This window comes from Lynx canadensis, chromosome B4 (assembly GCF_007474595.2).
Source record: "Lynx canadensis isolate LIC74 chromosome B4, mLynCan4.pri.v2, whole genome shotgun sequence".
In the NCBI taxonomy this organism is placed as follows: domain Eukaryota; kingdom Metazoa; phylum Chordata; class Mammalia; order Carnivora; family Felidae; genus Lynx; species Lynx canadensis.
In genome coordinates, this window is record NC_044309.1 from 90,723,941 (window position 1) to 90,751,510 (window position 27,570).

At 42.2% G+C, this 27,570-nt stretch overlaps 1 long non-coding RNA gene across 1 annotated transcript; it reads left to right on the top strand.

Annotated features, from left to right (window-relative positions):
- The first annotated feature begins 1,711 nt into the window (after positions 1 to 1,711).
- Positions 1,712 to 27,383, top strand: LOC116738207. Its single transcript, XR_004343890.1, has 4 exons — positions 1,712 to 1,833; positions 12,613 to 12,756; positions 25,316 to 25,536; positions 26,542 to 27,383. It is a non-coding gene; the product is annotated as an uncharacterized LOC116738207 (long non-coding RNA).
- Positions 27,384 to 27,570: the final 187 nt, after the last annotated feature.

A 27,570-nucleotide genomic window follows, 5' to 3' on the forward strand; every position in this document is an offset into this window, starting at 1 on the left:
ATATATAATTTTTTATATATATGCATATATACATATACATACATATATGTATGTACATATATACATATACATACATATATATATGTATATATGTGTATATATATATATATATATAAAATAATTTACTTTTTAAACCATTGGAACTTAGCAGTGACCTTTACCACAGTAAAATCTCATTTGGAAAAAAAATCTTGCTGCAACATTCCCTCAAGAATAATTTTTTATAGTTACAGCCAGATAAAATATGATTTGCTTGTAAGGTGAAAGCTACTGCTCTACCCTACCATCTGCATTAGATATTACTGTGAAATTATATTGAAGTTATATTGAAACAAGTTAGAATAAGACCAATTATCTACCCAAAGAAAACACTCACAAATCTAACAGTTTAAAAAAGGATATGAGAAATGTAAGTTACAAAATGTGTATTTTGCTAAAGTCATATAACACAATGGTTAGGAAAAGAGTGTGCAAATTGCCCAGAAGTCCAGGAGTTCAGAGTCCTGTGTTGGACTGTGACATGAGAAAAATCTCTGTCCTGGCATCACCACGTGAGTCACTTGTAAATACACCCTTGCATTAGCGTTGGAACTTTATCTAATACCTTTCAACACTTCAGAGGCCACTGCCAATCAAACTAGTTTTCAAAAATACACTGGCTCTTTTTTTCTTTTTCTCGGTCAACCTACTGAAAGTTTTTTTTGTGTGGTTTTGCCCTTGGTGACATCCACAGTGCTAGAAGGCTTTGTGATAAGGAATATCTTAGAACTCATTTGTTTCCTCCTTAAAACAGACACCAGCTCCTAAATCTGTGTTTTCATCCCGGTGTGCTCATTTCCAGTTATTTTATCTTAAAATAGCGTTTTTTTGCTTGTTTGTTTGTCTTGTTTTGCTTCATTTACATTTCACAGAGGGAAGTTTTCTTCTTGATTTAACATTGTCAAGAGCCAGGCCTTCTGTTATATGTGAGGGTTTAGGAGCTGCCCCCTAAGTTGGAAAGTATTATTTACATCCCAAATGTTTTTTTAAAACTAAAAAGCTCAAAAATAAAAACCCCAAGATGCACCAATATGCCTATTTAACTATTTTGACTAAATCTAACTTTTAAATGATTAAAAACCCAAGTCCCTTTGGCTGAACCTCCTATGACCACCTACTCTGGGTAGATGTAATGAAGCTAAGGTATTGGGGTACGACATCTGGCAAGGACTTGTGAATTACAATTTTCTTTTACAACTGAAAACCATATCCTGGTCAGGCGTCAGTGGGGTTTAATGCTGTCAGAGCACACAAGGTTTGTTTTGATCTGTTATAGAGTAACACACATAGCTTTCAGTTCACGCTAATAACATCCCCGTGTCTGGTATACACCAATCCAGAGGCTACTAATTAAAGGCTGGCATTAACCAAACACAGTTTCACTACAAGACATATGAAACTTATTAAAACTTAAAAGTAACTGCTGATTCTCAATACAGGCAGAAGTGAAGAATGTGGGAGTCTTGTGAGGTTACTTAAGCAAAAATTTTAAAGCACATTCAAGATGCTTTGGGTCTGCCTGATCAGTACACAGTGTGTTAACATAATAGGGAAATGTGCTAAACTTTTAAGATTACTGCAACCGAGAGATGAAAAGGATTCAACAAGGAAACAGACCATTTCCTCCACAGGGTTAACTCCTACTCTGAATCTTTGGGCTGACAAATAATTCTACATGCAGTTGTCGGAGCAATTGCCTTACCATTTTCTCACCAGAAACTGTGTGTTGACTTGGAAGTGAAAGGGGGAGTAGGGACCAAGGGAAGATGGCAGAGAGGAGGTGAGTTTCAGCAGGTAAGTTACATAATTCAAAGTAAGACTACAGCTTTATTTTTTGTTAACGATGTGTAATGTACAAATAGGAAAGGGCGTAGTTCATGAGTGTACAGTTTGCTGAATTTTCACCGGTTGGATTTAATCATTGAACAAGTGCCCAGATCAAGAAGCAGAAAATTCTTAGCACTCTTAACAAAGTTTTTTTTTTTTTTTTTTAATATTTATTTATTTATTCGGAGAGAGCCAGAGACAGAGCATGAGCAGGGGTGGGGCAGAGAGAGAGGGAGACACAGAATCCGAAGCCGACTCCAGGCTCTGAACTGTCAGCACAGAGCCCAACGTGAGGCTCAAACCCACGAGCATCAAGATCATGACCGGAGCCGAAGTCGGACGCTTAACTGACTGAACCACCCAGGCGCCCCTACAAATTTTTAACTTAGCAATGTATCTTGACCCACGGTGGGCATTTAGATCTCACTCCATGTCATGATTTGAGCAAGAATAGCAAACCTCCGAATCTGGAAAGCAATAGGGAATGATAATTGTGTTGAGTTCTCTCTGCTTGTAGCTTTTGACAGGGCTACTGGGTCCCAACATGGCACGTGTGACCCCAACTGCTCAAGCTGGATCCAAGGAAGGCATAAAAGAGGGGGAAACTGCTTCCATTAAAGCTTTCTGTGGGAGTTGCCCTCAAAGCTGAGGCTCATGAAAGTTGTGGAAATACTGTGGTTTGGGAGGCTAAGCCCCAGTTTCTGAATCAGAAATCTCCATAACTTACTAGAAAGAAGGCTCAGTCCAGGAAATGTAACCTCTGAGCCTCAGAGACCTCATCAACAAAACAAAGATGTGTCAATCTCATGAAGTTACTGGGACCGATCGAATGGGAGCACTTACAGCTGCACGTGAAAAGTGCTGAACCAGAAAGAAGTAATCAAAAGATGGCATTTATCATTACTATCATTACTATGATGCCCAAAAAATTGATTTCTCCATTGGAGAAGAGACCTCTAGTTTTCTCCTCTGTCGAATACCAGTTCACCCTACCCATGTGGATTTTGTTAACTGTCTCTTAGCCACTTAGAACCAAGTTTAAGACTAAAGAGTGAGTGACCCCTATTGGTGAGAGAACCGATGAAGTTCATCCCTTCTCTTCTTGGCTGACCTACATCTTGAAACAAAAACCTCCAACCATTTACCCTACACCAGGTTTCCAAACTCTGGTGTACATAAATGTCACCTGGATTTCTGGGGCCCCGTACGTAAATATTCTCTTCCACGAGATCGGGATTGGGACCCAGGAATCCGCATGTTAATCATCCCCTAGGTGATTCTGCCAGAGGTGGTGTATGGGCCACCCTTCCAGAAATACGGACCCTCTGAGTCTCGGAACCTCAGAGATTGTGATGAGCATCTGTGAAAGCAGAGGAACGTTCACTGATTCTTTTTTCTCTGCTGAGTAGACAGTATCCACAACTGACACTTTCCAAACACTAAAGGAATTTTCCAAGGAATAAAAAAAAAAAATTCTCCAAACATGTGGGTTACTGGCCCTTATTTTAGATAGGTTATTTGCATATCGTTTCAAGTCCTAAGCCAAAATGAGATGCTAATGAAATTGGTTGTGTCAAATCAATGCAACTGTAAAATTCGTGAAAGCAAAAATAAGATTCCTGCTAATGTACAAATGTAACATTTTTCTCATTATGGTTTTCGATTTCTTTTTTGGTTTTAACATTTATTTACTCTTGAGGGACAGAGAGAGACAGAGCACAAGCAAGGGAGGGGCAGAGAGAGAAGGAAGACAAAGAATCTTAAGCAGGCTCCAGGCTCTGAGCTGTCAGCACAGAGCCTGACACAGGGCTTGAATCCACAAACCACGAGATCGTGACCTGAGCCGAAGTCAGATGCTTAACCCACTGAACCACCCAGGCGCCGCTGTTTTTCTATTTCTTGTGCATATTTCTTGGTCTCTGACATTGTCTATTTTTCACATTTTCCGCTCCTCTTATTTTTTTCTAAAAATAGGACCATCGGCACCACAGCCCATGACATTTTTGTAGAAAATTTTATTTGTACCTATGCACTTAGAGATATATATTTACAGATATTTACTGAGATAAGAATAATGGTTTGTTGAATGAATAATTCTTCCCAGTCTTCATATGTCCTCTTTTTCAACAGTTATCGCCACCCCACTCAGTGCATATTAAGTTATGTCCACATTCACTTACAAGATACATCCTCTTACTAAGTTCAGGTATAGGTCGTTCACAAAAACAATTTGGTATTCTTAAGTGAGGTTGCATTCCAGACGGTAAGTTTTATCTCTTCAGTTGTGCTCAATAAGCATTTATCCAGGACCTACTACGTGCTCAATTCTATTTGCTGGGTTGGTTATTCTCCCAAGTTGATAGGGAAATAACCACATCGTGGTGGAGCACACGTTGGAATAAGGACCTGGCGCCACTTTTCCCTATCAAGAGTCGCTGTTAGCAAATCTGAGCTGTGGATTGACAGATCATTCGGCACCCAATACATTTGAATTTGCTTTTATGGAACAGATCATTTTCATTTCCCTTCCTAGACACTCGACCCACAAATTTCTACCCAGAGAGCACAGTTATCGGAAACTCCTCCCTTACACAGTTCTTGACCCTGGTTCATGGCCTGACATTGTCAAATTTGCCTGCCTTTCTAAGCATACCTATGCCAATCCATCCCTAAGAAAGCACCTGCTGAGCTGAGAAAGAAAAGCTTTAGGACTGAGTGAAAATATATCAATATCAGTGCATATCTAGAGAAGAAGTAGGGCTAATTGAGAGTGATTTTTGTTTTATGTCCTCCAAATTTCCCATAATTAAATGTTACTTTCATCATTGAATGAAGTAACTAAGAAAAAGAGTGAGGAAAAGTGTATCTTAAATTGGGGTGCCCTACCATTAGAAAACAGGGTACAGAGCCATTGTAATTGGTGCTGTTACCAGATATCTTCTTGTTTGTATTTTAAATTCAAGTGCATATTAAAATCAAAATATAGTTGCTTTGAAAAAGGATCCTCAGTGGAATATACAATTGTTTTTTTCTTGGATGTCAAGATTTCAGGCATGAGTGAGATTGAAGATGGTTTTGTTTTCTTCTTTTTTCCCTTCAAGTTTTCTAAAATAAGCATGAATAACTTTTATAATTAGAAACATACCAATAAATGTTATTATTTGAAAAAAGATTTTAGACTCACTGAAGCCCGCAAATATTTAGGCTTTGCCCAAATTTATTTCTACGCTACAGGAATTTGCTCAACTACTTTCAGTGTGGTGGACAATTTCTTAAAATAGCACTCAATGAATTCGTTTGCTTTAATGATTTTATAATTAGATATCTTGTGAATATTCTTGATTTTTAAGTCTATCTGGTGTTGGTACGAGCCAAATCCAGGAAACTACAATTAACAAAATTCCATCTCCTTTGGATATGGCCTTCTAAATAGGCAAGCATCAGATTTACAATGTGGGACTTGTGAAAATGTCTCATTACCTAGGATTATCATAATCCTGGAAATGACAAATTTTAAAATTTGTAGATTCATTTTAAGACCACAGCGAAGGCTGAAAGAAGGAGCCTATATTTATTGTGACCAGGTGTTCCTGGCCACTATCTTTAATAGCCGAGACCACATTGCTCCATCCCCAGAGCTCTGTTCAGGAAGGCATAAAAGGTATGAACGTTTAAGAGGGCCTGGTAAACTCTTCACCCTAACTGCTCAAAGTGTACCTCGTTCTTGGGGTAGAACTCAGCAGCTTCCAACTTAAGGTGAGAAGTGCTGAGATTTCTGAAAACAGATGTTGAAGTCAATAAACTCAGTCTATGTCTCACACTCGATCCCACTGGACCAAAGAGGAGTATACAAAATTGAATTCATTAAAACAAACATGAGAAGGCAAACAAACAGGGAAAGACGAATGATAGAACTGGCTAATTCCAGGCTCAGCCTGAGTGGACTCATCACAGAAATCGCCTTTATTCTTATGTGTCCTCTTAGAGGCAGTATTTCATATTGAAAACAAAGTTTCAGACACATCATATTTTAAAATAATGCCAAGCAGAACAAAGGAGAAAGAAGCATGCAACTGTCTGGTGTTATTTATAGGGTCCATATCTGTAAGCCCAAAAAGAGACTGTATGTTTTAAATACAACCAAGGGATAATTTTCTTCAATGGAATCACCACTGAAAAGAAAGTTTTCTTATTATTTTATTCTGTAAACAACCTTTTGGTCATAAAGATTGAATTGATCCTTAGGGGTTCCATACTTTAAAAAGGAAAGTAATGAATGTCCTCCAGTGAAGGGCCCACGTGCACATTGTTCTCCAGCATCGAGACCCAGAGGCTACGGGTTGCCTTGCAAGTTTCTTCCATAACTTCCACGGTCATTGGGTTTGAGCTATATAGGCCCTCCCCGTGGTTCGCTTTGCACAGACTAAGACTTAAATGGCAATGGAGCATCACCCTGGCCAGACTGCTTGGGTTCAAATCCCAGCTCCCCTACTTACTAGCTCACCTTAGCTGACTTCTTTTAGTTCTTTTCTGCTTCTGTTTCCTTCCCTCTAGAGAAGCACAATACTGCTACTCTATCCCAAGATTGTTGTAAGGCATACATAAAGCTAATCCATGTAAAGCTCTTAGAGCAATACTCAGTACAGAGTAAATTGTCCGTATTAACTATATTCACAAATACAGTCAGTGTGAAGCTACGAATGAGAAATCAACAAGGAAGAAAAATTAGGGGGCCTGGTTGGTCAGTAGGTGGAGTATGTGGCTCTTGATCTCAGGATTGTGAGTTCTAGCCCCACATTAGGTATAGCGATAACTTAAAAATAAAATCTTAAAAGAAAACAAAAGAACAACTGCCAAACTGTATTGTAAACATTGTTTCAGAAAAATTAGAAATTATACGCAAATGCACTCATGGTGCTAAGTTACGCAGCTTTGGAATTTTCTTTTCTCTTACATCCGGGCGAAAATCTCCAGGAAATAGGACTGGAGACTTCTATATTATCATCCAAACTTTGCCAAAAACAAACACCAGTTTCCCACAGGGCTGAGATAGCATTTTTAAAGAAACAGCAGTCACTTGTGAAACATTTTCACCTATAAAAGTAATGGCCAAAGCTTGTCCTCAATTCCACTTAGAACCCATTGTGTTAAGAAGTGAATCTCTTGGGGACTGAACATCAATGGCATGTCGATGTAAAAGGTATTTTTAATTGCACACCACCAGTGGGAAACGGTACGAAGAATAAGGAGGCTTATCTAACGAATGGGAAGCACAATGACGAGTCTCATTCAACAGATTTCTCAAAGGCCTTTCCAACAGCTATTACAGCAGTCAAATAAAGGGGAAGGTAACAGTGGATTATTACCTTTCACTCAACACTTCTCCCTCTGCCAAGAATTTTTTAAATGTCACAGGAATATAATTCACATGCTTCACAGATTGTGAACAATTTTCTCTGAACCTTCAACCACGTATCCAGCAGCACCCAGGCTCAATATAATCCAAGCACGACAGCCGATGGCCAACACACTACCACCATGCCCTGCCCTTCAAATGCCCCGGGGGTATGGAGTAGAGGACTCTGTGGACTCCACGTGACACTAGCCCATTGCGTGGCGGGGGGTGGGGGTGGGGGTGGCCTGGAGGGTGCAGGGTGTGGGAATGCCCCCGGAAGTGGGGCACCATTAACATCCTTCAGCTTTGCCAGAACACTTGAAGAGCTGTGGGCCATCACGCCCAGTGAGTGCAGGGAGAAACTCTCATTGACGGCCATTTTGTCAACTTGGCCGGTTGTAGAAAGGGAAATACACTCTCAAGCATGTCTGTGCCAGTTATTCACAAGCCATGAACTCACGAGAGAGAAAATCACCTCTTTTTAAGTTCGGACGACCTGTGTCACATGGTTCCTGACATAGAAAAATAATGACAGTCACTAACATTGTTAGTGATAATCACTAACATCAATCAAAAACTCACTGTATGCCAGGCACTGTGCTCAACGCTTTCCTACAAGTATCATCTCATTTAATCCCAAGAACGCTCTGCTACATTTAAGCGACCTGAGGCACAGAGGTGAAGCATTTTACCCGATGTCACCTGCTGGCAACTTGTGACTTCCGTAATCAAGACCCAATATGTGCTTGAAGGAAAAAAGTGAAGTGAAAGCATTTCAAAGTAGGAGTCTACTTTCCCAGCATGCAAATTCACTAAACGTGCACATATTACCAGGACTGAAGGGAAAGGACACCAAGACAATGGGTGAGAAACTTGGAAAATTACGAAGATTGCCTAACGCAATTGGGAAGAAGCATTACTGCATACTGCAGAGAAATACAGCGACCACCACACACCCTCCTCCTCGTTATCTTTGTTTGAAATCAGATTTCCCGTGAAATATGCTGAAACTGACTTTTAACTGTTCTGAATAACTACGATCATTATTGCTGCTGTTTTGTCTGGAGCTAATAGTTTATTGGTCTCCGATAAATGGTAGCAACTGCCTCCCTCCTCCAGCAGCACCAGTGAGCAGCAACCTTCACCTGCTGGTTCATTCATTCTGTAAATAAGCATGGAGCATCTATCACAGGACGGGCTCTGGGGATACGGTGGTGAGCCAGACACAGTCTTGCTCCCAGGATCTCATAGTCCAGCATCGAAGCCTTAATGTGAAACAAATAATTGCCCAAATAGCTAGCAAATTACCATCAAGATACACGCTACGAGGGACAGATGCATCATCTGTGAGGGATGGAGCCGTGGTACTTGCCCAGCCCGCAAGGGGACAACGAAGATGTCACTAACGACGTTTTTAAGCTGAGACCCGAATAGAAAACGTGTAAAATGAATGGAAGTTTGCTGGGGGTAACAGGTAAGAATGTCCCAAGCAGGGAGAACATCCTGGGACAGCCTAGGACAGCATGTGTAAAGACCCTGAGGCAGGAAGGAGCTGGATGCAGTATAGATACTGATTTTAATTATTCAATAATTAACACTTCATTGGTTGGCAACAGAGCAGTAGTTTCTAGAAACTGCCATGTAAGCTGAGCACTAGAAAAGAGGACACTACAAGACAGACCAAGGAATTTATTCCAACCCTAAACAGCCGGGCCACTGGCCTTGGTGTAGGAGATTCTTTGGAACCGTTTGCTCTGGGAGCAACCTCTGAAGTGCTCATGAGTGAACCAGAAGATCTCAGGCCTGTCTGCCCCCTCTCCCACCACGCACAATCAGCACGAGAGAGACAGAACGAGATTCCTGCAGAAGAACTTCTTCCAAAACACTGGTCTGATGCTTATTCAGGTCTTCCAGCAAAGCAAACCAGGGTGGCAGCCGGCCCCACCGCATTGCCATTTTCTTCCCCCCACACACTTCCTTCCCTGAATGCCTCCACCCACCTTTAACTTAGACTTAAACATCTGCCAAAGTAAACAGAGATGCCTTAGAAAGAAAGAAAGAAAAAAGAATATGAAGAGGGAAATGGAGAGAACGAAGAAAATAAATCCCTTCAGGGCTTCTGACACTTGGGGATTCGTACAGCGAAACTATCCGTGTGCCGGCCGGACTCCCGTAGCTTTTCAAAGTACACAACAACCCGCTCACCCAGCTTAAGTGGCATAAAATGCAGACCCACCAACTGATTGCATTCATGCTGTGTGGTCCAGAAAATCAATCCAGTAGGAAGACAAAGCCCACACCTCTTCTTTGCAAGTTCATTCGGTTTCCTCACTTATTGTTTTCTCCCAGGTAATGCCTGCAACCTAAGTAAGATCAGTAAAGTAAGTCGCCCTTGATAAAGTACAGGAAACCTGGATGGGAGGGGGAGGGTAGCAGGAGGGCCGAGGGGGGGCAGGAGAGCCTCCACTATCCTGGGACCCAAGGAAAAGTCTGAGCAGACGCGTCCGTGTGCTCTCATGATACGGGTGGTGCAGCAGAGAGCTAAGAGTTGCTAAGGGCATTCTTAGAAGTTCATAGAAAACTCGGTCACCGGTTCCTCAGCATTTTCCCAATTTTGAATCCCCGGAGACCACTCCGACTAAACCAGTTCCGATTTGGCACGGAAACGGTGTAAGGGCCTCCCGGCACACACAAGCTTTTCAACAATCTCAAACCTTTTTCAAGAGGCCAGACAGGAATTTAATCTTGCCCACCTCTCTGCGCAGAACCATTCACGGTTCTTGACTCGCTTTTAAAAGTGAATTCTGACAACCTAGGTGCTGGTAAAGCTCATCTTTCGTTCCGTTTTGAGTTTTAAAGCCATCTCCTTGCCCGAACCAAACAAAACACGTTTTGATGCGAGCAAACTAAATAAATGTTACCTGAAAGGAAAGGAAAAAAAATATATATCATACGTATAAATGAAACATTTTAAATATATAAATACATATAAATTACAGAGACAGATCAAGTTCTCCCTTTGGCAGAATTCTTCTCCGTCCATAGTTCGCAAAGCGGGAAAAGTTAGAGGCTGCTGGGTGACAGTCTCATTTTCTTTCATTCGGCCTCCCTCAGTTTCCACGAGACATGAAGCCGAGCTACCAAGTCGCCCCACTTCAGGAAGCACCGAATTTTCGTAAACCGTAGTGTGAGTGGCCCAACGTGGAAGAACTGTTCCGCAGAATATTCCGTTCCCAGAATATTCTAGAACATTAGCGAGATGTCCACACTGCTTCTCCCAACCACTCTCTCTCCAGAATGATGCCTCTTCTTGTCACAAACGTCCTGTTGGAAGGGAAGAAAAAGAGGACTGGGGAAGCAGGGCCGAGGGAGAACCCAGTTTATGAGAAAAGCGCATTCAGTCACCCTGCTGAGCCGCTCTTGCCCCGAGGAAGCCTAAAATCCATTCCTTCTCTGCATCTTCTTAAAAATGCAGTCTTTGGGGCGCCTGGGTGGCTCAGCCGGTTAAGCGGCCGACTTAGCTCAGGTCATGATCTCTCGGTCGGTGAGTTCGAGCCCCGCGTCGGGCTCTGTGCTGACAGCTCAGAGCCTGGAGCCTGTTTCGGATTCTGTCTCCCTCTCTCTGACCCTCCGCTGTTCATGCTCTCTCTCTGTCTCAAAAATAAATAAACGTTAAAAAAATTTTTTAAAAATGCAGTCTTTTCCACCGGACGACCGTAGCTCACTTCGAAGTTGAGACCCTGAGCTTCTCGCATCACTTAGTTTGAGATTTCCCCCGAAGCTTTTGCTCTTCAAAGGGGGACTCTCTGGGCAGCGCACGACTTTTACTGATGAAGTTCCATTGACCTTTGTGATCCAGGGCAACCTGAACTTCACCAAGGATTCAACCCAGGCAGGCCAGGGAAAGGTGCTTGGGAACTAATGGCTGTGCTCCCATGCGGAACCCCAGAGAAACGCTCCACCTCCTACCCCCATCCCCGCCCCCCCCCGAAGCGTTGGAAATGCGAAGATACATTTAATAATAATATTTGTTGGGGGTGGAACACGCGCTTTTCTTCAGGGGGAACTTTGTTTGGCACCACGAAATTAAAGGATTTTCTAACCCTGTCTTCTTCCCGTCTTTCCCAGAGGAGGAAATTGTAAAGGCCGGCCCTTGAAAAATAATATAGTAAAATCTAACTTTATTCCCCTAATCTCTTAATGATGCTGCAGCTGGCCGTGATCTCTTTAGCATAACACAAAAATAATGTATTTGTACCAAGCAGATTTGAAATGCCTTAAAATAGTGAGCGCTATTTACTTGATTGATTAAGTTAAAGTGTTTACATAAAAGTGTCGTATTTTGACATCAGTCATACAACACCACATCTGGTACTTCTAATTAAATTGTGTGAAAAAGACTACATTTTTTATTCAGTCACAACAATATGGCTAATGGGAAGTACAAACGTATTCGTCATGCCTAGCCTGGGATCTGCAGTTAGGGCATGTGGCAGCTAAAATCCCCATTTTTGGATTTTGCAAAGCTTTCATAGCCTCCAACACATGTTTTGCCTGAACAAAGACTAAGTAACTGGGCCCCACCTCTGTGAGTCAACGGTTATTATTTTTCCCATTTTGATTTAAGCCTCTCCAAGCGCCATCAGTGAACTAAAATGTAATGAGAATTAGGATGAAGTTATCTTAAGAAATTGGTGCCCAGAGCCCAGGTAAGGCGCTTTGTTTTGTTAAGCTTTAGTCCTGCAGATTAGGAAATAAACTCAAGAAACGTTAATGGGGGAACAGGGGAGTGAAACCCTATTATTCATTCAGGGCTGGAGTTCATTTGTATCTTTGTTGAAGTGTGGAACTCATACATACCTTAAAAACGGCCTGCTCCTTACTGAAACACTTGATTTAAACCACTGCTGTTTTTTTTTCTTCCCAAATCAAGATGAAATATTTTAAATACAACAAATAAAGGACAAAATGGGTTGGCTTGTTAAGGCGTGCTCACTTCACTTTTAATATAGACAAATAATACTTCAAAATCCTCTTTTTATTTTTTTAAGTTAAATTATGTCCACCCCATGTGCAGATTCAATTTTCTGACTAAGTACACAACCAAATCTAGCTTCCCTGGGAACCATCCATTTGCCGAAGAAGGTAGAGGAGACACTGCTGTATTTTCTTAAAGAGATTCCTGGCATTTTTTTTCCTCCTTCACTTCGCCTTAAAGACTACCTTGAGAAATGTTGCCCAGCGGTAAAAGGAAAATGAGTTCAAGCTTCAAAATCAGGAAATTTGGGTAGTAAAAATGTAAGTTATAAAGTCAATGTTGATCGGAAAATAAACCAAGCTCTTTTAAACAGGTTAAGCGTCAGCCGTGAGAAGACCATTGGACTTCCTAGAGAATTATTCATCCTTCCTCGGGCAAACGCTGCCTCCGAAAGGCTCTTGAGCTGCAAGGGGATATGTTGGCCCAAGCTGGTGAAGTATTTGAACGCACATATGGGGTAGGCACTTATTTACCATGTACGATGTTCAATTTAAAGAAAATAAACGTGAAGGCAGGAACCATGAACAAATAGAGGGCACGGTTTTCCATAATTGCATGGAGGCTTAGGTAATGTTCTCTGTGGTGTTTGATTTAAAATGTTAAAATATTAACAGAAGTTTTCTATAGCAGAGTGTTCCTATCACAGTGAAATGACTCATAAGAATGCTAAATTCAAACCAGATGGGCACAAACATTAACTGAAAAAAAAAAATCAGATTTTCAGGGGTCAGCATGGGTCTTCATAAAAATGAAGACCTTGTCTGAGTTAGTGAAAAGTGAACTTTCAGTGATAGAAAAGAAACCAAGAGAAAATATTAGTGCCTTTATTTTCATGACACAAGCCACTGTCAATTAGAAGAACTAACATTTACAAAACTTTACATTGCCATTTTAATTTGAAAAAGATGACTATGGTAATCTTGAGACTTGAGACTTCGGTGTCTCCCGTACAGCCTGAGTCAGGGACACATGAGTTCAGCTGTGTGCCGCGCTCATATTCTACAAGAATCTCTTTGCTTCCCACCGAGAAGCAACCCTCATTGAAGATTTGTGCGGTAGAGAAACCTCCAACCGTCTGCCCACGGCGGGATGCCAGACTCTGCTCTTCCTGCGACAGACCACAGAGGAAAATTCTCATTGCCGGGTCAGACACCCCACCAAATCTCCTCCGCTCTCTTGTTAAAAATATGTTCCCTTGCATTTCTCCCTTTTTTGTTTTTTCCTCCAGAGCTTTCTACCATTTGCAGATTGCAACATGTGCTGTGTGTAAATGTGTACATACCCTACAAGAAGAAAAATATGTGGGCTCAGAATTAATATTGTTTTTGACTTATAGGGAAATTCCAGTTGTGTTTAACTTGGACTGTGGGATCCAGGAACTTTACAGAGAGGAGAAACGAATGTGTTTTGAGCAAAAATGTGTATGGGGAGTTCCCTACTGTTTTGTTGCTGGAATCTTGGACAACACGGGGGAAAATGACAAGCACATCATTGAGTCCGGCAGCCCTACCACTTTGTGCTGGTGAGCCTGTCAGTTCTTACTAGCTGAGTAAGGGCTGGTCTGCTTTGGGGCGAGGATCAGAGACCTCCCAGGAACAAGTAGGTGCTTCAGGAAATGGTGTTTCTCTTTCAGTAGGTGGCCTCTCCTCTCCGGGTCCGTGTGAATCGATGCCCTGCGTGGTGTTGGGGGCACTGTGCACTGAGCTGTTTACCTTTTGGATGAAACCTAAAACCACAGACCTAGCCATTTGTGGTCACCAGAGATCTTATGCAGACTTTCTAAGAGCAGTTGTGTTAACTCCAGAATCCTGGCCCGAGTCCAACTAAAGTAATTACATTCTGCCTCCCTAAAATTCCCCCTGCAGTTTCCATTGACTGCAATGGTCTCGGCCCTCCATCTCACGGCATTGCTGGGCATAGCGGTTAGCATTCCACGTAGACGGAGCCCACAGTTCCGCACTGGAAGCAGTGAGTCCCTAGTCCTCACCGAGGTGTGGCGATGCTTAATTAATTAGTGCTCGTAAAAGCATGTGGAGAACCTCCGTTTAAAAGTGTTCGAGGTACGCGAAGGGGCAGGAATGTTCACGTGTTCATTTGTCCCTAAGAGCCAGCGGTCGATGTGCTATTAGACTGCTCTAATGGAAGTACAAACTCAGGACAGAGAGGTAGAGTTAGAATCCCACCGCTCTCTGACCTGGAAATGCCGTCTGTGATGTAGTGTATCCAGTTCTGGAGCTGCATTTAAACGAGGAGCCTCATCTAAGTGTAGTAGGTCTGAAGAGACCACCAGAAAGGATGAAGGGTCTAGAAATGCTGTCATATGAGGGACAGGCCTAAAGAAACTGGGGATGTGTAACCAAAAAGAAAGAAAGGAAGGGAGAGAGGGAGGGAAGAGAAGAAGAACAGGAGGTAGGTGTGGGGTTGTGGGACGGGAGGGAGGGAGAGAAGAAGGGAGGGAGGGAGGGAGGGAAGAGAAAAAGAACAGGAGATAGGTGTAGGGTTGCGGGAAGGGAGGGAGGGAGGGAAGGAAGGAGAGAAAGGAAGAACTGAAATTTGAAGAGCAAACAGACTTAGGAGCCTCACAGAACAGAACCAGGACCAGTGGGTTGAGATGACAGAGCGGCAGAATAAAGCTCTCCCTCCCAGGCCCAGACTAGAATATCTTTACCCACCACCCCCGGGGCATCAATTCGACTCTTACCCTTTCTTGAAGACTAAATTCGAGTCTATTGCCAGACGAAGCGCATTCCACCAAGAACTTATGTCCAACTCACTCGGTATTTACTGTCGGTAGCGCTAATCAAAGGCTCTCCACGGATAACTCATTAATTCTGCATATCTGTTCTCATCGATATGTCTCTAAGCTTCATCAGAGGAGGAGCCATGCATCATATCTCCCCATATCTGCGGTAGCGGTAAGCAAAGCACACTCAACTCAGTTCTTCATGAGAGCTATTCATTAGCAGACCATCACACATGTGCTAAGTGTACAAAGATGAATAAGACAAACTTACCCTCAAAAAAATAAAAATAAAAAAGGACAAACTTACCCTCAAGGGTGAACTCCCACTATATGCCATAAATTATTTTTAAAATAAATACATAAGAGGGAAAAAGAACCCCATCAAATTGGAAGGTTCGGGAAAGATTTTCGTGGAGAAATGTTACCTGTGGTCGTCCTGGAAGAAAGAATGCCTTTCTATAGGTCAGAGTGTCAATGGGAGACATTTTACAGGGAAGGAACCTTAAAAGCAAAGCCTCACAAGTGGGAAAACATAATTTCCTGGAGCTATGTAAAGACGTTTCTTGAAGTAGAGGAATAAGTTAGGGAAGAGCAGGAAACGCAAGAAAAGGCTACTTGGAAATCTATTTTGGAGGACCCTGAGATAACAGTCCTTACTCCAGCAATTAACAGCTGGCAGTGAAAGATTTTTTTAAACCTTTTCTTAAAACGTTTTAAGTTTATTTACTTCTTTTTTTTTTTTAATTTTTTTTTTCAACGTTTATTTATTTTTGGGACAGAGAGAGACAGAGCATGAACGGGGGAGGGGCAGAGAGAGAGAGGGAGACACAGAATCGGAAACAGGCTCCAGGCTCGGAGCCATCAGCCCAGAGCCCGACGCGGGGCTCGAACTCACGGACCGCGAGATCGTGACCTGGCTGAAGTCGGACGCTTAACCGACTGCGCCACCCAGGCGCCCCAAAGTTTATTTACTTCTTTTGAGAGAGAAAGAGAGCAGGAGTGGAGGGGGGGCCAGACAGAATCCCAAGTAGGCTCCACACTGGCAGCGTAGAGCCTGATATGGGACTCAAACGCACAAACCGTAAGATAAGGACCTGAGCCACCCAGGTGCCCCTGAAAGATTTTATTTTTGTTTTCAGCGGGGAGACTATTAAGATGAGACATGTGCGTTAGGATGCTGATATGATAGAGCTGAAGCCTGGAGTCCAGATTAAGGTAATTGCAGGTCTAACCAAGGTGTTGAAGAGGTGCTCAGAGGTGGTGTCAGAGGAAATGGAGAAGACTGATTGCACAGAACTTCAAGTTTGCCCTGGGGATGTGAAAGGAGATCTCCAGGATGGAAACCAGATTTAAAAAAAAAAAAAAAAAAAAAAGCAAAAGGAAAGGAAAGGAAGAGAAGGGAAGGGAAGGGGTAAAAAAGAAAAGAGAGAAAAGAAAGAAAAGAAAAGAAAAGAAAAGAAAAGAAAAAAAAAAAAAAAAAGAAAAGAAAAAAAAGAAAAGAAAAAAAGAAAAGAAAAGAAAAGAAAAAAAGAAAAGAAAAGAACTCAGGAGAAGGGCTTAGTTTCCATGGGAAAATGATTAGTTTTGCTTTTTATATGTTAAGTTCAGGGGCTTGTGCTGAATCCAGGTGAAGACTTCTAGCATGCAGTTGGAAACGTAATACTGCTTCCCAGGAAAAAATACACAGCGATAGATGCATTGCCTCCATCGACAAGGTATAGAGTGTTTACAAAACTAACATTCTCAAAAAGGAGAGGTGGTATGCCAGACGGTCGGCTGCAGAGGCCAGACATGAGAAAATGGCACATGACTTGATTATTAGAAGAAGGTCATTGGTAACCTTCAAGGATTCAGTACATCTCAGAGGAAAGTAGGAATGGGAATGAATACAATAAATATTTGAGTTCCAGGCGACTTAGAAAAGCTTCCGTGAAGCATATGATAAAAACCAGAATCGACAATCGATGGGTTTGGTAATGCTGAATAATCATGAGTGACCAAAAAATACTGTACACAACAAAAGAGAACACCAGCAACAAACACTGGCTTGTGGTTTTTCTTAACAGGTGCACTGAGAAGACAGTACGTGAAGGTTGATCTGGGTGGGGATTTGATGGTTGTGGAACCAGGGAGTACAGGTCAATGGCAAGGGCAACGGGAAATTGAGTCCCTCAGACGGAATCTAATGAGGCTGGTGGTGAACCTGGCCACATGGTCAGGTTAAGTAGAAATAAGAAGGAGGGAGTGGTAGGGACACGGACAGCTGCCCAGCACCACGGGGAGGTGTGAAGGGGATGGAAACGGAGGGAGTGTATCTCTGAGGGACTGTTCAAAGTGGGCAGATGGGAAACGTTCACGTTGATGATGAGGTAAGGGTCTGATGACCAGACCCAGACTCCACCACCTACTAGCAAGGTCATCCTCAACCTCTAAGCCTCAGTTTCCTATTCTGTAAAATGGGAGTGGCAACCTACCCCACAGGGTTGTTACGAGAATTAAATAAAATAATCCATGCCCTTGGCTCAAGGTAAGCACCCCATACATGGATTTCCCCACGTTGCCATGTTCGCTTTAACCTACGCCAATCTGCAGCTTTCTAGTGTATCCCTTTCTCACGGTGTCACCATCCTGATCTTCTGTGAGTGGCTTGCCCTGATTACTTTCTCCTCCACAGGACAACTGTGTGGTTACACTCAGGGGGACAGTTAAGGATCATGAGTCTCAACCCTACCAAGTCGTGGTGAATTTTCCAGCACTTTATCTTTCTGTCCCTAGAACCCACGGCAGAAGCTCAGATTAATAGTTGAGGGACCGTATCCAAAGAGGGATGAGGTGTGTGTGCTGAGGGAAGTGGATTCACTCTTGAGCTGCTGGGCCTGCCTCCAAGATTTCTCTTTTCTCCGTGGAACACCTTCGCTACAAGTCATTCCGCAGGACCATTTCCTCAGGGAATTTGGTGAAGAAAGAACATAAGTAGCCAGCCGGTTAGAGACAGTTACAGCCTAAGAATAGAGAAGAAGGAGGAAATCAGTGCAGGGTGGGGAATCCCAGTCCCTGCATTTTGTGGTTCTCTTGGGCCCAGAGACTTTACTTTCCCTTTGCCAACAGTGCTGTCTCTACATCCGGTGGGTAGGAATTTAGCTCTTTGCTGCACTTTAAGGAGACCACAGTATATTTTGCCTTAAAAATAAGTCCCAACAGGGACGCCTAGGTGGCTCAGTTGGTTAAGTGTCTGACTTCCGCTCAGGTCATGATCTCACGGCTTGTGAGTTCGAGCCCTGCGTTCGAGCCCTGCGTTGGACTCTGCGTGGGGCTCTGTGCTGACAGCTCCGAGCCTGGAGCCTGCTTCGGATTCTGTGTCTCCCCCACTTCTCCCTCTCTCTCTCTGCCCCTCCCCCACTTACGCGCGCTCGCGTGCACGCGCTCTCTCTCTCTCTCTCTCTCAAGAATAAATAAACATTAAAAAAAAAATCCTAACATTTTACCAGCCTTGCAGTCTTTCTTTAGATTTCATTTCCAACACCAAGGCAAAAAAATAAATAAAAATAAAATATTTGTTTACATTTAATGAAATCAAGTTTTTCTACTTTTTTGACTTAAGTTGTGACTTGCCCCAATGATGTGGCAACTTATTGTCTCTAAATCCTAGAGCTACGTTTCTGCAGCTCCCGTGTTTTCAGGAGTTTGCAGATAGTCCAAAGATACACTAGGAGTAAATGTCTTACCGAGAGAAGAGAGTGGGGATACAGAATAGGGGTCCTTCAAAGAGGGCTCAAGACCAGGAGAAAAAATAAACCAAAGTTGTAATCTGTCTTGTACCAGCATTCAAACGTGACCAGCTGTCAGCTTCCTCTTAGAGAGTCAAAGGCAAGCTGGAAGTTCCCATCATACCAACACCTTCACTTTACAGGTGAGAAACATTAAAACTAAACGAGAAGTTTTCTTAAGTCCCATTTTAAGAAATAAGTTAGTCTATAAATAAATGTATAGACAACCTCTCTAGTCCTAAGGATTGGTTCCCTGAATCTATATTTTGTTGATCAACAAACTACAAATTCTAACATAAGAGGCACCACTACATAAAAATCCATTCCTTTCCTGGATCCTTGAACACGGGAAAGTATTCAATGGTAGCGGAAAGAGAAGATGTTAGGATTTGCAAACTGTCTTATCTTACTTCAGTCTCTTAGCATTGCCTTGTTGCAAAGATGAGAAACCTGTTTGCCTAAAGTCACACAACTTGTAAAATGTGAAGCTCGCACATATGTGACTTCTGAGCCCGGTTGTTGCTGTTGTTGTCCTGTCATTCAGTCACAACACATTTCCCCCCCTGCGCGGATTTCTGCATTTACATGTTAGAATTCCATTTGTACTTCTACTTCAGAAATGACAAGAAAGAAAGAAAGAAAGAAAGAAAGAAAGAAGAAAGAAAGAAAGGAAAGAAAGAAAGAAGAAAGAAAGAAAGAAAAAGAGAAAGAAAAAGAGAAAGAAAAAGAAAGAAAAGAAAGAAACAAAGAAAAGAAAGAAAGAAAGAAAGAAAGAAAAAGAAAGAAAGAAAGAAATGGATGGCTCACACCTTGAACCATGTGAAGGTCTTCACATGGCTTATCATCAAGTGGCTATTACTTCTAATTCTTCTCATCTCTTCCCATCTTGGTACCACGAAACCATTCTCCAAAGTGACCCACAAATCAGATCCACGGATGAGGGAAAGGTGGACAGAGGGGACTCCATCCAATTCCACCTTCCCCTGCTAGATCAAGGCTCTTCCTTCCCTTACTTGGCCATGCCAAAGATACTTTGTTCTCCTTGAAAATGGAAGTATAATAATATTTCATTCAAAAAACAGCTGAGGTATCTTCTGCTATTTTTGAAAAAGAAGTTGAACCCAGAAATTCTGTAAGTTTTCCTACTTGATCATGGAGGTTATCTTTCTTTCTAATTGAGAACACAAAAGCAATGACAAGGAATATTTTCTTCAAAGTGATACAAGTTGTTTTTAATGAAAAGATACATTGCAATGCACTCTGTAATTAATACACCCATTCATTCTTTTAACAAATACTTCGTGAGTACTAATTATGGATTAGACACTATCAAACTTGCAATTTAACCTCATAATTGAGATCTGAAATAAAGATTTAGGAGCCCCTGCCTCCCTAACTAGAAACACGATCCTGGCATTGAGGTTATGTTTCCATCTAGTAATGCAAATCATTAGTTAGGCTTTTCATCAAAAAAAAAAAAAAAAAAGGAAAATTTTATTATGGGATCTACATGTATCAATGCTAGTTGCAAAGGAGAACAACACAAAACTTCTGAAACTGATAATAATGCTCCAAGCATTTCTTTCTTCCCACACAAACATATATCTGGCCATTAATATCAACACGATCCTCCCACATAGTCCTGGCATTGGAGAGAGGAGGCATAAACCAGGAAGGTCTCACCTCATGACCTCTTTCTTCCCCAGCTAACATATGGTTACAGAATTCTTTCTGATTTATTTTACTAAAATCCCAATCAACTGTCCTTAAGTGATATATATTTTTTAAATATCAGAAATACTTTCATAATGTTTCTAATTTGTCCTCTAGAAAAAAAAATGGATTTCAAAGTTTGTACTCTCACTATTATTATTACTGCCTTGGATCTTTCTTAGAAAAAGTCAGGGTTTCTGACAGAGAAAGTCAAATTCAGATCATTTAATTAACTCACCCAATCACACAGATGGTTTCTAAAGGACAAAAGTAAAAATAAAACATTACTGTTGGAACTGCCATGCCTATTTTCGGACACAACAATTTCACTTCCAGGATTTTACTCTGTAGATACGCTCACAGAGGAATCAGAGGAAACACGACTTGGGGGGTTAGAGCAAAGGGAGAAAACGCCTTATTGATGAGTTGAAGCCAATATTGAATACCTCTTGGGTTTAAATTTAAACGGTGTGGGGCGCCTGGGTGGCTCAGTTGGTTGAGCGTCCGACTTCAGCTCAGGTCATGATCTCGCGGTTTGTAGGTTCGAGCTCTGCGTCAGGCTCTGTGCTGACAGCTCAGAGCCTGGAGCCTGCTTCGGATTCTGTGTCTCCCCTTCTCTCTCCTTCTCTCTCTCCCCATCCCGTGCTCATGCCCTGTCTCTCTTTCTCAATAAGAAATAAACATTAAAAAAAATTATTTTAATGGTGAATGCGTTGACATTCTTTCTAAGATATTTGAGCTATTTTTAATTAAGTACCCCTCTTGCCAGTAGTATCCAGTCACTGCATCCAAAAAAGACAAAATTACCTGAAGCCAATATGGCACCGTATGTCAACTAACTACAATTTAAACAAAAATTTGAAAAGGAAAACAGAAAAGACAAAAGCCATAGTGTAGAAGGACAAAACTAATCTGCCTTCGAGAAAAAGAAACTGAATTTCTCTAAATGTTGAGTAAATGGTGTAACACAGCGTACCCCAGGTGGGAAAGTTTTCCCTTCCGATTTCCCTGCCTTGAGGGATTGTCTTCCACTCCTGCTTTTGCCACATGGAAGCCCCTCCTTTGCTTCCGCTGAGGTTGGGTTGTAATGGACTGCCATTCTTTTACTGTCTGCCCAAGACCTATTAAGCTAAGATCTTCAGAAGGATGACCTTCAATTCAGCATATTAGTGGTTACTTGATTTACCATTTAATTCAAATGTAGGGCAAGTTCCAAAAGAACCAAAACTATTGGCAACCTGGTAAACTTTGGTTCTGAGAAAGCTCTCTTAGGTTAATAGCCGCAGGTCACTGGCTTCCCAGGGGTTCTTTGCGGTGAACCTGATTGAAAGGCTAAGCCTCTGAGACATCGCATTGGCCCTTTGATGCTAGATACCCTAGCCATAGCTTGACCTTCAAACCATTCCAGAATGTGGCCCCAATACACCTTTCCAACGTCATGATTACACCCTAGCCTCAAGCCTCTGCTCCACCTTTCCCCATCTTGCACTTTCCCCTTTTTCCCTGAAAGGAAATGTGATGAATGATATTGTATAATCTCTGAGGTGCAAAAGACAGAAACTCAAATCAGTTCAAGAAAAAGAAAAGCCATTCAACTGGTGTATACAAGTGAAGAGTCTTCAATTATCAGACACACAGGAGTCCAGGAACTCTGATGATATCATTAGGATTTGTTCTATCTTTTGACTCTTTTCCTCAGAGTTATCTCTATTCTTGTGCAAATTCTTCCCTCTTGGTGGCAAGACAGCTGCCGGCACGCCAAGCTTACATCTCCGTCTTTTCTACCACCCCAGCGGAATGGGAGATTTTTCTCTTAAAGCTGCTTTGGTTAAAATTCTGAAATTGAGGCTTATAGGTCTCATTGGGTCCCACGTCCCCAGTTGCGGTATTCACAATGACGGAGGTGATGCCGTGTTCTGATTGGTTGGGTCTGGACAACTTGCCAGTCCCTGAAACCAGTTCCCCACCACCTACCTGGAGTAAGAATGGAGGTGCTTGTTATCAAGATAAGGGGGGGGAATACATGTTGAGTGTGGGAAACTGAAACAGAAGTCCGCTACAGAGATCGGACTCCCCTTGCTCCCAAAGCCAAAATCTTGTGAGGGAGCTATACAGATGAAAACACAAATACCAAACCTGTGAAATCTTGGAGTTCTTATATTTCCCAAAGAAATACATCTGTGCAATAATTATGAACAAGAGTTTATTTTATGTCACTGCCATTTTTATGCATTTCTGCTGGATGAGGCAGAAAAGCTAAAACTGGTTTGTGGCTAATTCAATAACAAGAAATTGTCTTATTTGGGGTGGGGGGGGGATAAACCTAATCCCATGCCTGAAAACTGTCTTCTTGTTTTGTAACCTTAGGTCTTTGCTTGTATGCATATATTATCATGGTCGAAATCTTGATGGTGAACATTTTGCATTCAGTCTTTTTAAAGTTATATAATTATAAATATTTCCTATGTGTTTTCAAAATAACCTAATAATCTGGTTCAGTGATTGCATGATATTGCATGGAGCAAATCTCTTATGGTTTCCTCAGCCACTCTCTTATTATGACAGATGTAGGTAGTTTCCAATTTTTGCTAAATACAATCCACTGCAATACACATCTATCTGTGTCTAGGTAGTGGGGCTTTTTTGTTGTTTTTTTGTTTCTTGTTTTTAATTTCTTGTTTTTGTTTCTTGTTCTAATGTTTATTTTTGAGAGAGAGAGACAGAGCACGAGCAGGGGAGGGGCAGAGAGAGAGGGAGACACAGAACCCGAAGCAGTCTCCAGGCTCGGAGCTGTCAGCACAGAGTCCGACGTGAGGTTCGAACCCACAAACCATGAGATCATGACCTGAGCCGAAGTCAGTCGCTTAACCGACTGAGCCACCCGGGGGGCCACTTTTTCTTTGTTTTTTTAAGAACTGCATCCTTAGGTGATACTTCCTAGAGTAACATTACCGTGACAGAAAGATTAAATATGCAAAGAGGGTTAAAAACATGGGATTTGAAGTCAGGGATCCCGGAGTTCAAATCCCAGCTCGATCACTTAGTATGTGATCTGAGACACGCGACTCAGCCTTTCTGGATTTCCCTTTCTTACCTGTTAAATAGGCATGAAGATACCTAGTGTTTTAGGGATGTTGAGAGGATCATATGGAATCATTTACATAAAGTATTTAGCACAATATATGGCACATAGGGCGCCTGGGTGGCTCAGTCGGTTAAGTGTACAACTTCGGCTCAGGTCACAATCTCATGGTCCGTGGGTTCGAGCCCCGCATCGGGCTCTGTGCTGACAGCTCACAGTCTGGAGCCTGCTTCCGATTCTGTGTCTCCCTCTCTCTCGGCCCCTCCCCCGTTCATGCTCTGTCTCTCTCTGTCTCAAAAATAAATAAATGTTAAAAAAAATTAAAAAAAAAAAACAATATATGGCACACAGCAAACACCACTAACGTGATAGTTAAGGGGTGCCTAGAGGCTCAGCCCACTAAGCATCTCCCTTTGGCTCAGGTCATGATCTCACGGTTTGTGAGTTCGAGCCCCGCATGGGGCTCTGTACTGACAGCTCAGAGCCTGGAGCCTGCTTGGGATTCTGTGTCTTCCTCTCTCTCTGCCCCTCCCCCACTCATGCTCAGGCTCTCTGGCTCTCAAAAACATGAATAAACATTTAAAAAATTTTGTTTAAATGATAGTTAATGGCGGAATTATTGCCCTAAGTTTCTTGATGATACGGTATCATAGTTTCCTAAGAAATTCTACTAATCTGCACCGAAATTTACTCAGCTTTATTGTATTTGCAATACATATTTGTAAATTTTATAATTTACCAATTTCGTACTACAAGGTTATTTTAATTGGAAGTTCTGAAAACTTAAATGAGTACACTTTCTCCATGTATTTTCAAAACCCAGTGGTTCTCAACTAAGAGGACACTATCATCTCAAACCTCAGTAAGTGAGTCACTTACAATTAGTGGCTCTCAAGATTTTTCTAACCTAAAAAACCTGAGGGATATAATGTACTTCATCAATAACAGTGACCTTTTATGGCAGATTTTTCCATCTGGAGACCATAGCCCTTGGAAGTTATACTAGAATTGGAAAAGAGATGGTCTGAATAAATAAATAAATAAATAAATAAATAAATCTCTCAGGTGATTTATCTCATTCAATTAAGAATTGCCAATGTAGGGGCGCCTGGGTGGCGCAGTCGATTAAGCGTCCGACTTCAGCCAGGTCACGATCTCGCGGTCCGTGAGTTCGAGCCCCGCGTCAGGCTCTGGGCTGATGGCTCGGAGCCTGGAGCCTGTTTCCGATTCTGTGTCTCCCTCTCTCTCTGCCCCTCCCCCCGTTCATGCTCTGTCTCTCTCTGTGCCAAAAATAAACAAACAAACAAAAAAAAAACGTTGAAAAAAGAATCGCCAATGTAAATAAACATATATATTTAACCGCATTAAAGTTTCAATATACCAATACCCACAATTGTCATCAGCCTTGTTTTTCTACCTGTGAAGATGAGATTGCACCATCTATAAGGCTGGAGGGCTGAGAAACAAGCTATAAGGTATGGGTATGAGCAGAGCAGATTCCCCTCAAATGGGACCTCAAAACATACTTGCTCTAATTCTCATCGGTACAGAGGCTTAATCCTACACCCTACCCCATACCTGCAGTGAAAACCAGCAAGTGATGAGGTACCAGAGTGATGGAGAGGATGGTGATGTGGTGCAGTGGGAAACTGAAAGCTCATTAACACTTGGTGACAGATTGATTGATTTTCCCATTTCTTCCCTGACCCAGTGATAGAAATGGACTTCAACCACAGAGGACCACGGACGGCCCCAGTCTCAGAGCGCCTCTCTTCACATAGAGTCAGTGTTTCAAGCCCGGATAAGACAGAGGAGAGGATTCAGTAAATTAAAAGCCCAGTGGAATAAGCAAGAAGTGGGAGAAGAGAAGCCCATCTACACCGACATCTACCCCCCATCATTACTACCACCAGCCCTCACTCAGGATGTGGAGTAAGTAATAACTTGTGTAGATTACATACATTGAAGATTAAACTGGATAGTCCTTGAGGTGAAAACTGGGTAGACCTTGAGGTGAAAGCGACGGAGTTGAACTGTTAGGGGAGTCTGAGACTGGGTAACAGATGGAGGACAAAGTAGCAGGAGTAGCAACCCTTTATATAAAGAGAGAGCTGTGAGATGTTGATTCTGAGCTCCGGGGAGGATTACTAGGAGAGGCATCGCTAAGCTTGGCCAGAGCACTGGGCTGAAGAGACAGAGGGCAGAGACTAGCACAAAACAATGGCACTGGGCAGCACAGTGGGTGATGGTAAAGATGGAGGTCTCCACGGCTCCTGCCAACTCCTGTCTTTTGTTTTTACCTAAAACTAGGAGTCCTGATCATATAGCATGAAGAACGCTCCTAAGCGAGAACAAGTCCATGGCCATTTAAACAGGCCATTGGGTTGAAGCAGAATAAACTTTATCTGGAAAAGTAAAGTAGGCTTCTGGTTAAAGATGGCAATAGCCTCTGCTCTCTCCCCAAACTCAATAAAAGCAACAGCCAAGAAAAAATTTTAAAGGGGGGGGGGGGGGGGGCGCCTGGGTGGCTCAGTTGGTTAAGTGTCCAGCTTCAGCTCAGGTCATGATCTTGTGGTTTGTGAGTTCCAGCCCCGCGTCGGGCTCTGTGCTGACAGCTCAGAACCTGGAGCCTGCTTCGGATTCTGTGTCTCCCTCCCTCTCCGCCCCTCCCATGCTCATGCTCTGTCTCTCTCTGTCTCTCAATAATAAATAAACATTAAAAAAAATTTTTAAGTGTATACCGACAGGTATAAAGAGAAAGAGAGAGAAAACAACAACACTTTGAAAGCTAACAGGCTAATGGGCGAATGGAAATGCATTTAGCAGACTCAAGAGCTACATCTGAAGCCAACAACTAGGAATACTGACAAGCAGCTTGAATTACACTGGGGACTCACAAAGTTTCGAATATTTATGGTACAATATCTCTGGTTGCAGGGGTGAAGATGGACTGAAAACAGAAGGATCTGTTGGAAGTCTGCTTGAGAAATAGCGAACTCCTCCCCAGACGCCTCTATCCCACTCCATGCAGTTGGTCAACTGCCCTTCTTCTACCCCAGCAGAAGCCAGGAGACTCCTTCTCTTTGGAGCGGGACATGGAGGGCATTCAGACTGGAGGCTATCAGGCTAAGTCGAAGGCAAAGGTATCATGCTGAAAATAACGATTAAGTGGAAAGTGACATTCTTTACGTTGAAACCACTAAGCCTTCTTTCCCATGGTGCTTCCAGAATCCTGATATCTAGGCAGAAGTTTGGAAGAGTCTTTTCTAGGTCATATGATTGGCCTAAGGGGACAATCCTCAAACAAACCACCCCGCCGGCTAACAATCCACATGCTCCAAGCCCCTCCCATATGCACAAAGTTCCAATCATCTTTTTATAGCTCAAATATTAAATATGAGCAGACAATATGGATCACCAGGCATTTGAGCACATCTTCTTATGTAAAAGAGAGGGGTCCAATCCAACGAAGAGGAAAAAAAAAGTAGAGTAAATGACTGTGCTATAAGAAAACAATGTCAGATAGTCACTGATATCCTAAGAAAAATCAAGCATTCATGACATAAGAATAGGAATTTACTCTTTTAAAAAGGAATATAGGATATTCAGAGACTAAAAAGGAGATCTTGTATATTAAAATATATAATAGCAGAAATAAAAACAAAATTGAAAGAATCAAATTGTATTTTAAAAATTGTTTCAACATTATTAAGATCATATTCACTATTTGCTGTGTCTATTAGGATGTAAAATACTTTGGGGCGCCTGGGTGGCTCTCAGCCGGCTAAGTGTTCAACTCTTGATTTCGGTACAGGTCATGATCTCACAGTTTCGTGAGTTCAAGCCTGATGTCAGGCTCTGCACTGACAGCGAAGAGCCCACTTGAGATTCTCCCTCTCTCTCTCCCTCTCTCAAAATAAATAAATAAAATTTTTAAAAAAAGATATGAAATACTTTGAAAACATT